The sequence below is a fragment of the Idiotropiscis lumnitzeri genome, unplaced genomic scaffold, assembly GCF_059441095.1.
Source record: "Idiotropiscis lumnitzeri isolate Australia: NSW breed Sydney's pygmy pipehorse unplaced genomic scaffold, RoL_Ilum_1.0 HiC_scaffold_209, whole genome shotgun sequence".
NCBI lineage: Eukaryota > Metazoa > Chordata > Actinopteri > Syngnathiformes > Syngnathidae > Idiotropiscis > Idiotropiscis lumnitzeri.
This window is the reverse complement of record NW_028283747.1, coordinates 71,589-82,619: the sequence shown is the minus strand read 5'-3', so window position 1 is coordinate 82,619 and position 11,031 is coordinate 71,589. Positions and strand designations below refer to the sequence as shown.

Genomic DNA, 11,031 nt, shown 5'->3' with positions numbered 1-11,031 from the left:
GCACTGTCTGAGGTGGGATTCGAACCCACGCCTCCTGGGGAGACTGCGACGTGAACGCAACGCCTTAGACCGTTCCGCCATCCTGGCAACTGGTAATGCTCTCTTGACTGTGTTTGCTTTGTTCTTGCTTGGTACTTTCAATGGGCACTGTCTGAGGTGGGATTTGAACCCACGCCTCCTGGGGAGACTGCGACCTGAACGCAATGCCTGAGACCGCTCTGCCATCTTATCATCTGGTAATGCTCTCTTGACTGTGTTTGCTTTGTTCTTGCTTGGTACTTTCAATGGGCTCTGTCTGAGGTGGGATTCGAACCCACGCCTCCTGGGGAGACTGCGACCTGAACGCAACGCCTTAGACCGCTCCGCCATTCTGGCACCTGGTAATGCTCTCTTGAATGTGTTTGCTTTGTTCTTGCTTGGTACTTTCAATGGGCACTGTCTGAGGTGGGATTCGAACCCACGCCTCCTGGGGAGACTGCGACCAGAACGCAACGCCTTAGACCGCTCCGCCATCCAGGCAACTGGTAATGCTCTCTTGACTGTGTTTCCTTTGTTATTGCTTGGTACTTTCAATGGGCTCTGTCTGAGGTGGGATTCGAATCCACGTCTCCTGGGGAGACTGCGACCTGAACGCAACGCCTTAGACCGCTCCGCCATCCTGGCACCTGGTAATGCTCTCTTGAATGTGTTTGCTTTGTTCTTGCTTGGTACTTTCAATGGGCTCTGTCTGAGGCGGGATTCGAACCCACGCCTCCAGGGGAGACTGCGACCTGAACGCAACGCCTTAGACCGCTCCGCCATCCTGGCAGCTGGTAATGCTCTCTTGACTGTGTTTGCTTTGTTCTTGCTTGGTACTTTCAATGGGCTCTGTCTGAGGCGGGATTCGAACCCACGCCTCCTGGGGAGACTGCGACCTGAACGCAACACCTTAGACCGCTCCGCCATCCTGGCACCTGGTAATGCTCTCTTGACTGTGTTTGCTTTGTTCTTGCTTGGTACTTTCAATGGGCTCTGTCTGAGGTGGGATTCGAACCCACGCCTCCTGGGGAGACTGCGACCTGAACGCAACGCCTTAGTCCGCTCTGCTATCCTGGCAGCTGGTAATGCTCTCTTGACTGTGTTTGCTTTGTTCTTGCTTGGTACTTTCAATGGGCTCTGTCTGAGGCGGGATTCGAACCCACGCCTCCTGGGGAGACTGCGACCTGAACGCAACACCTTAGACCGCTCTGCCATCTTATCATCTGGTAATGCTCTCTTGACTGTGTTTGCTTTGTTCTTGCTTGGTACTTTCAATGGGCTCTGTCTGAGGTGGGATTCGAACCCACGCCTCCTGGGGAGACTGCGACCTGAACGCAACGCCTTAGACCGCTCCGCCATTCTGGCACCTGGTAATGCTCTCTTGAATGTGTTTGCTTTGTTCTTGCTTGGTACTTTCAATGGGCACTGTCTGAGGTGGGATTCGAACCCACGCCTCCTGGGGAGACTGCGACCTGAACGCAACGCCTTAGACCGCTCCGCCATCCAGGCAACTGGTAATGCTCTCTTGACTGTGTTTCCTTTGTTATTGCTTGGTACTTTCAATGGGCTCTGTCTGAGGTGGGATTCGAATCCACGTCTCCTGGGGAGACTGCGACCTGAACGCAACGCCTTAGACCGCTCCGCCATCCTGGCACCTGGTAATGCTCTCTTGAATGTGTTTGCTTTGTTCTTGCTTGGTACTTTCAATGGGCTCTGTCTGAGGCGGGATTCGAACCCACGCCTCCAGGGGAGACTGCGACCTGAACGCAACGCCTTAGACCGCTCCGCCATCCTGGCAGCTGGTAATGCTCTCTTGACTGTGTTTGCTTTGTTCTTGCTTGGTACTTTCAATGGGCTCTGTCTGAGGCGGGATTCGAACCCACGCCTCCTGGGGAGACTGCGACCTGAACGCAACACCTTAGACCGCTCCGCCATCCTGGCACCTGGTAATGCTCTCTTGACTGTGTTTGCTTTGTTCTTGCTTGGTACTTTCAATGGGCTCTGTCTTAGGCGGGATTCGAACCCACGCCTCCAGGGGAGACTGCGACCTGAATGCAACGCCTTACACCGCTCTGCACTCCTGGCAACTGGTAATGCTCTCTTGACTGTGTTTGCTTTGTTCTTGTTTGGTACTTTCATTGGGCTCTGTCTGAGGCGGGATTCGAACCCACACCTCCAGGGGAGACTGCGACCTGAACGCAACGCCTCAGACCGCTCTGTCATCCTGGCAGCTGGTAATGCTCTCTTGACTGTGTTTGCTTTGTTATTGCTTGGTACTTTCAATGGGCTCTCTCTGAGGTGGGATTCGAACCCACGCCTCCTGGGGAGACTGCGACCTGAACGCAACGCCTTAGACCGCTTCGCCATCCTGGCACCTGGTAATGCTCTCTTGACTGTGTTTGCTTTGTTCTTGCTTGGTACTTTCAATGGGCTCGGTCTGAGGCGGGATTCGAACCCACACCTCCAGGGGAGACTGCGACCTGAACGCAACACCTTACACCGCTCTGCCATCCCGGCAGCTGGTAATGTTCTCTTGACTGTGTTTGCTTTGTTCTTGCTTGGTACTTTCAATGGGCTCTGTCTGAGGCGGGATTCGAACCCATGCCTCCTGGGGAGACTGCGACCTGAACGCAACGCCTTAGACCGCTCCGCCATCCTGGCAACTGGTAATGCTCTCTTGACTGTGTTTGCTTTGTTCTTGCTTGGTACATTCAATGGGCTCTGTCTGAGGCGGGATTCGAACCCACACCTCCAGGGGAGACTGCGACCTGACTGTGTTTGCTTTGTTCTTGTTTGGTACTTTCAATGGGCTCTGTCTGAGGCGGGATTCGAACCCACACCTCCAGGGGAGACTGCGACCTGAACGCAACGCTCTCTTGACTGTGTTTGCTTTGTTCTTGTTTGGTACTTTCAATGGGCTCTGTCTGAGGCGGGATTCGAACCCACACCTCCAGGGGAGACTGCGACCTGAACGCAACGCCTCAGACCGCTCTGTCATCCTGGCAGCTGGTAATGCTCTCTTGACTGTGTTTGCTTTGTTATTGCTTGGTACTTTCAATGGGCTCTCTCTGAGGTGGGATTCGAACCCACGCCTCCTGGGGAGACTGCGACCTGAACGCAACGCCTTAGACCGCTTCGCCATCCTGGCACCTGGTAATGCTCTCTTGACTGTGTTTGCTTTGTTATTGCTTGGTACGTTCAATGGGCTCTGTCTGAGGCGGGATTCTAACCCACGCCTCCTGGGGAGACTGCGACCTGAACGCAACGCCTTAGACCGCTCCGCCATCCTGGCACCTGGTAATGCTCTCTTGACTGTGTTTGCTTTGTTCTTGCTTGGTACTTTCAATGGGCTCTGTCTGAGGCGGGATTCGAACCCATGCCTCCTGGGGAGACTGCGACCTGAACGCAACGCCTTAGACCGCTCCGCCATCCTGGCAACTGGTAATGCTCTCTTGACTGTGTTTGCTTTGTTATTGCTTGGTACTTTCAATGGGCTCTCTCTGAGGTGGGATTCAAACCCACGCCTCCTGGGGAGACTGCGACCTGAACGCAACGCCTTAGACCGCTTCGCCATCCTGGCACCTGGTAATGCTCTCTTGACTGTGTTTGCTTTGTTCTTGCTTGGTACTTTCAATGGGCTCTGTCTGAGGTGGGATTCAAACCCACGCCTCCTGGGGAGACTGCGACCTGAACGCAACGCCTTAGACCGCTCCGCCATCCAGGCAACTGGTAATGCTCTCTTGACTGTGTTTCCTTTGTTATTGCTTGGTACTTTCAATGGGCTCTGTCTGAGGTGGGATTCGAACCCACGCCTCCTGGGGAGACTGCGACCTGAACGCAACGCCTTAGACCGCTCTGCCATCCTGGCACCTGGTAATGCTCTCTTGAATGTGTTTGCTTTGTTCTTGCTTGGTACTTTCAATGGGCTCTGTCTGAGTTGGGATTCGAATCCACGTCTCCTGGGGAGACTGCGACCTGAACGCAACGCCTTAGACCGCTCCGCCATCCTGGCACCTGGTAATGCTCTCTTGAATGTGTTTGCTTTGTTCTTGCTTGGTACTTTTAATGGGCTCTGTCTGAGGTGGGATTAGAACCCACGCCTCCTGGGGAGACTGCGACCTGAACGCAACGCCTTAGACCGCTCTGCCCTCTTATCATCTCGTAATGCTCTCTTGAATGTGGTTGCTTTGTTCTTGCTTGGTACTTTCGATGGGCTCTGTTTGAGGCGGGATTCGAACCCACGCCTCCTGGGGAGACTGCGACCTGAACGCAACGCCTTAGACCGCTCTGCTATCCTGGCATCTGGTAATGCTCTATTGACTGTGTTTGCTTTGTTCTTGCTCGGTACTTTTAATGGGCTCTGTCTGAGGCGGGATTCGCACCCACGCCTCCTGGGGTTACTGCGACCTGAACGCAACGCCTTAGACCGCTCTGCCATCCTGGCACCTGGTAATGCTCTCTTGAATGTGTTTGCTTTGTTCTTGCTCGGTACTTTTAATGGGCTCTGTCGGAGGTGGGATTCGAACCCACGTCTCCTGGGGTGACTGCGACCTGAACGCAACGCCTTAGACCGCTCTGCCATCCTGGCAACTGGTAATGCTCTCTTGACTGTGTTTGCTTTGTTCTTGCCTGGTACTTTCAATGGGCTATGTCTGAGGCGGGATTCGAACCCACGCCTCCTGGGGAGACTGCGACCTGAACGAAACGCCTTAGACCGCTCTGCCATCCTGGCAACTGGTAATGCTCTCTTGACTGTGTTTGCTTTGTTCTAGCCTGGTACTTTCAATGGGCTCTGTCTGAGGCGGGATTCGAACCCACGCCTCCTGGGGAGACTGCGACCTGAACGCAACGCCTTAGACCGCTCTGACATCCTGGCAACTGGTAATGCTCTCTTGACTGTGTTTGCTTTGTTATTGCTTGGTACTTTCGATGGGCTCTGTCTGAGGTGGGATTCGAACCCACGCCTCCTGGGGAGACTGCGACCTGAACGCAACGCCTTAGACCGCTCTGCCATCCTGGCAACTGGTAATGCTCTCTTGACTGTGTTTGCTTTGTTATTGCTTGGTACATTCGATGGGCTCTGTCTGAGGTGGGATTCGAACCCACGCCTCCTGGGGAGACTGCGACCTGAACGCAACGCCTTAGACCGCTCTGCCATCCTGGCAACTGGTAATGCTCTCTTGACTGTGTTTGCTTTGTTATTGCTTGGTACTTTAGATGGGCTCTGTCTGAGGTGGGATTCGAACCCACGCCTCCTGGGGTGACTGCGACCTGAACGCAACGCCTTAGACCGCTCTGCCATCCTGGCACCTGGTAATGCTCTCTTGAATGTGTTTGATTTGTTCTTGCTTGGTACTTTCGATGGGCTCTGTTTGAGGCAGGATTCGAACCCACGCCTCCTGGGCTGACTGCGACCTGAACGCAACGCCTTAGACCGCTCTGCCATCCTGGCACCTGGTAATGCTCTCTTGAATGTGGTTGCTTTGTTCTTGCTTGGTACTTTCGATGGGCTCTGTTTGAGGCGGGATTCGAACCCACGCCTCCTGGGGAGACTGCGACCTGAACGCAACGCCTTAGACCGCTCTGCTATCCTGGCATCTGGTAATGCTCTATTGACTGTGTTTGCTTTGTTCTAGCTTGGTACTTTCAATGGGCTCTGTCTGAGGCGGGATTCGAACCCACGCCTCCTGGGGAGACTGCGACCTGAACGCAACGCCTTAGACCGCTCTGCCATCCTGGCAACTGGTAATGCTCTCTTGACTGTGTTTGCTTTGTTCTTGCTTGGTACTTTCAATGGGCACTGTCGGAGGCGGGATTCGAACCCACGCCTCCTGGGGTGACTGCGACCTGAACGCAACGCCTTAGACCGCTCTGCCATCCTGGCAGCTGGTAATGCTCTCTTGAATGTGTTTGATTTGTTCTTGCTTGGTACTTTCGATGGGTTCTGTTTGAGGCAGGATTCGAACCCACGCCTCCTGGGGAGACTGCGACCTGAACGCAACGCCTTAGTCCGCTCTGCTATCCTGGCATCTGGTAATGCTCTATTGACTGTGTTTGCTTTGTTATTGCTCTGTAGTTTCAATGGGCTCTGTCTGAGGTGGGATTCGCACCCACGCCTCCTGGGGTTACTGCGACCTGAACGCAACGCCTTAGACCGCTCTGCCATCCTGGCAGCTGGTAGTGCTCTCTTGACTGTGTTTGCTTTGTTCTTGCTCGGTACTTTTAATGGGCTCTGTCTGAGGCGGGATTCGAACCCACGCCTCCTGGGGTGACTGCGACCTGAACGCAACGCCTTAGACCGCTCTGCCATCCTGGCACCTGGTAATGCTCTCTTTACTGAGTTTGCTTTGTTCTTTGCTTGGTACTTTCAATGGGCTCTGTCTGAGGCGGGATTCGAACCCACGCCTCCTGGGGAGACTGCGACCGGAACGCAACGCCTTAGACCGCTCTGCCATCCTGGCAACTGGTAATGCTCTCTTGACTGTGTTTGCTTTGATCTTTCTTGGTACTTTAAATGGGTTCTGTTTGAGGCAGGATTCGAACCCACGCCTCCTGGGGAGACTGCGACCTGAACGCAACGCCTTAGTCCGCTCTGCTATCCTGGCATCTGGTAATGCTCTATTGACTGTGTTTGCTTTGTTATTGCTCGGTAGTTTCAATGGGCTCTGTCTGAGGTGGGATTCGCACCCACGCCTCCTGGGGTTACTGCGACCTGAACGCAACGCCTTAGACCGCTCTGCCATCCTGGCAGCTGGTAGTGCTCTCTTGACTGTGTTTGCTTTGTTCTTGCTCGGTACTTTTAATGGGCTCTGTCTGAGGCGGGATTCGAACCCACGCCTCCTGGGGTGACTGCGACCTGAACGCAACGCCTTAGACCGCTCTGCCATCCTGGCACCTGGTAATGCTCTCTTTACTGAGTTTGCTTTGTTCTTTGCTTGGTACTTTCAATGGACTCTGTCTGAGGCGGGATTCGAACCCACGCCTCCTGGGGAGACTGCGACCGGAACGCAACGCCTTAGACCGCTCTGCCATCCTGGCAACTGGTAATGCTCTCTTGACTGTGTTTGCTTTGATCTTGCTTGGTACTTTAAATGGGCTCTGTCTGAGGCGGGATTCGAACCCACGCCTCCTGGGGTTACTGCGACCTGAACGCAACGCCTTAGACCGCTCTGCCATCCTGGCAACTGGTAATGCTCTCTTGACTGTGTTTGCTTTGTTTTTGCTTGGTACTTTCAATGCGCTTTGTCTGAGGTGGGATTCGAACCCACGCCTCCTGGGGTTGACTGCGACCTGAACGCAACGCCTTAGACCGCTCTGCCATCCTGGCACCTGGTAATGCTCTCTTGACTGTGTTTGCTTTGTTCTTGCTTGGTACTTTCAATGGGCACTGTCTGAGGTGGGATTTGAACCCACGCCTCCTGGGGAGACTGCGACCTGAACGCAATGCCTGAGACCGCTCTGCCATCTTATCATCTGGTAATGCTCTCTTGACTGTGTTTGCTTTGTTCTTGCTTGGTACTTTCAATGGGCTCTGTCTGAGGTGGGATTCGAACCCACGCCTCCTGGGGAGACTGCGACCTGAACGCAACGCCTTAGACCGCTCCGCCATCCTGGCACCTGGTAATGCTCTCTTGAATGTGTTTGCTTTGTTCTAGCTTGGTACTTTCAATGGGCTCTGTCTGAGGTGGGATTCGAACCCACGCCTCCTGGGGAGACTGCGACCTGAACGCAACGCCTTAGACCGCTCCGCCATCCTTGCACCTTGTAATGCTCTCTTGAATGTGTTTGCTTTGTTCTTGCTTGGTACTTTCAATGGGCTCTGTCTGAGGTGGGATTCGAACCCACGCCTCCTGGGGAGACTGCGACCTGAACGCAACACCTTAGACCGCTCCGCTATCCTGGCAACTGGTAATGCTCTCTTGACTGTGTTTGCTTTGTACTTGCTTGGTACTTTCAATGGGCACTGTCTGAGGTGGGATTCGAACCCACGCCTCCTGGGGAGACTGCGACGTGAACGCAACGCCTTAGACCGTTCCGCCATCCTGGCAACTGGTAATGCTCTCTTGACTGTGTTTGCTTTGTTCTTGCTTGGTACTTTCAATGGGCACTGTCTGAGGTGGGATTTGAACCCACGCCTCCTGGGGAGACTGCGACCTGAACGCAATGCCTGAGACCGCTCTGCCATCTTATCATCTGGTAATGCTCTCTTGACTGTGTTTGCTTTGTTCTTGCTTGGTACTTTCAATGGGCTCTGTCTGAGGTGGGATTCGAACCCACGCCTCCTGGGGAAACTGCGACCTGAACGCAACGCCTTAGACCGCTCCGCCATTCTGGCAACTGGTAATGCTCTCTTGAATGTGTTTGCTTTGTTCTTGCTTGGTACTTTCAATGGGCACTGTCTGAGGTGGGATTCGAACCCACGCCTCCTGGGGAGACTGCGACGTGAACGCAACGCCTTAGACCGTTCCGCCATCCTGGCAACTGGTAATGCTCTCTTGACTGTGTTTGCTTTGTTCTTGCTTGGTACTTTCAATGGGCACTGTCTGAGGTGGGATTTGAACCCACGCCTCCTGGGGAGACTGCGACCTGAACGCAATGCCTGAGACCGCTCTGCCATCTTATCATCTGGTAATGCTCTCTTGACTGTGTTTGCTTTGTTCTTGCTTGGTACTTTCAATGGGCTCTGTCTGAGGTGGGATTCGAACCCACGCCTCCTGGGGAGACTGCGACCTGAACGCAACGCCTTAGACCGCTCCGCCATTCTGGCACCTGGTAATGCTCTCTTGAATGTGTTTGCTTTGTTCTTGCTTGGTACTTTCAATGGGCACTGTCTGAGGTGGGATTCGAACCCACGCCTCCTGGGGAGACTGCGACCAGAACGCAACGCCTTAGACCGCTCCGCCATCCAGGCAACTGGTAATGCTCTCTTGACTGTGTTTCCTTTGTTATTGCTTGGTACTTTCAATGGGCTCTGTCTGAGGTGGGATTCGAATCCACGTCTCCTGGGGAGACTGCGACCTGAACGCAACGCCTTAGACCGCTCCGCCATCCTGGCACCTGGTAATGCTCTCTTGAATGTGTTTGCTTTGTTCTTGCTTGGTACTTTCAATGGGCTCTGTCTGAGGCGGGATTCGAACCCACGCCTCCAGGGGAGACTGCGACCTGAACGCAACGCCTTAGACCGCTCCGCCATCCTGGCAGCTGGTAATGCTCTCTTGACTGTGTTTGCTTTGTTCTTGCTTGGTACTTTCAATGGGCTCTGTCTGAGGCGGGATTCGAACCCACGCCTCCTGGGGAGACTGCGACCTGAACGCAACACCTTAGACCGCTCCGCCATCCTGGCACCTGGTAATGCTCTCTTGACTGTGTTTGCTTTGTTCTTGCTTGGTACTTTCAATGGGCTCTGTCTGAGGTGGGATTCGAACCCACGCCTCCTGGGGAGACTGCGACCTGAACGCAACGCCTTAGTCCGCTCTGCTATCCTGGCAGCTGGTAATGCTCTCTTGACTGTGTTTGCTTTGTTCTTGCTTGGTACTTTCAATGGGCTCTGTCTGAGGCGGGATTCGAACCCACGCCTCCTGGGGAGACTGCGACCTGAACGCAACACCTTAGACCGCTCTGCCATCTTATCATCTGGTAATGCTCTCTTGACTGTGTTTGCTTTGTTCTTGCTTGGTACTTTCAATGGGCTCTGTCTGAGGTGGGATTCGAACCCACGCCTCCTGGGGAGACTGCGACCTGAACGCAACGCCTTAGACCGCTCCGCCATTCTGGCACCTGGTAATGCTCTCTTGAATGTGTTTGCTTTGTTCTTGCTTGGTACTTTCAATGGGCACTGTCTGAGGTGGGATTCGAACCCACGCCTCCTGGGGAGACTGCGACCTGAACGCAACGCCTTAGACCGCTCCGCCATCCAGGCAACTGGTAATGCTCTCTTGACTGTGTTTCCTTTGTTATTGCTTGGTACTTTCAATGGGCTCTGTCTGAGGTGGGATTCGAATCCACGTCTCCTGGGGAGACTGCGACCTGAACGCAACGCCTTAGACCGCTCCGCCATCCTGGCACCTGGTAATGCTCTCTTGAATGTGTTTGCTTTGTTCTTGCTTGGTACTTTCAATGGGCTCTGTCTGAGGCGGGATTCGAACCCACGCCTCCAGGGGAGACTGCGACCTGAACGCAACGCCTTAGACCGCTCCGCCATCCTGGCAGCTGGTAATGCTCTCTTGACTGTGTTTGCTTTGTTCTTGCTTGGTACTTTCAATGGGCTCTGTCTGAGGCGGGATTCGAACCCACGCCTCCTGGGGAGACTGCGACCTGAACGCAACACCTTAGACCGCTCCGCCATCCTGGCACCTGGTAATGCTCTCTTGACTGTGTTTGCTTTGTTCTTGCTTGGTACTTTCAATGGGCTCTGTCTTAGGCGGGATTCGAACCCACGCCTCCAGGGGAGACTGCGACCTGAATGCAACGCCTTACACCGCTCTGCACTCCTGGCAACTGGTAATGCTCTCTTGACTGTGTTTGCTTTGTTCTTGTTTGGTACTTTCAATGGGCTCTGTCTGAGGCGGGATTCGAACCCACACCTCCAGGGGAGACTGCGACCTGAACGCAACGCCTCAGACCGCTCTGTCATCCTGGCAGCTGGTAATGCTCTCTTGACTGTGTTTGCTTTGTTATTGCTTGGTACTTTCAATGGGCTCTCTCTGAGGTGGGATTCGAACCCACGCCTCCTGGGGAGACTGCGACCTGAACGCAACGCCTTAGACCGCTTCGCCATCCTGGCACCTGGTAATGCTCTCTTGACTGTGTTTGCTTTGTTCTTGCTTGGTACTTTCAATGGGCTCGGTCTGAGGCGGGATTCGAACCCACACCTCCAGGGGAGACTGCGACCTGAACGCAACACCTTACACCGCTCTGCCATCCCGGCAGCTGGTAATGTTCTCTTGACTGTGTTTGCTTTGTTCTTGCTTGGTACTTTCAATGGGCTCTGTCTGAGGCGGGATTCGAACCCAT

At 54.0% G+C, this 11,031-nt stretch overlaps 2 non-coding genes across 2 annotated transcripts; both read right to left on the bottom strand.

Annotated features, from left to right (window-relative positions):
• Positions 1-436: 436 nt before the first annotated feature.
• Positions 437-519, bottom strand: trnaq-cug (transfer RNA glutamine (anticodon CUG)). Its single transcript has one exon. It is a non-coding gene; the product is annotated as a tRNA-Gln (tRNA).
• Positions 520-8,846: 8,327 nt separating this feature from the next.
• trnaq-cug (transfer RNA glutamine (anticodon CUG)) lies at positions 8,847-8,929 on the bottom strand. Its single transcript has one exon. It is a non-coding gene; the product is annotated as a tRNA-Gln (tRNA).
• Between the last annotated feature and the right edge of the window lie 2,102 nt (positions 8,930-11,031).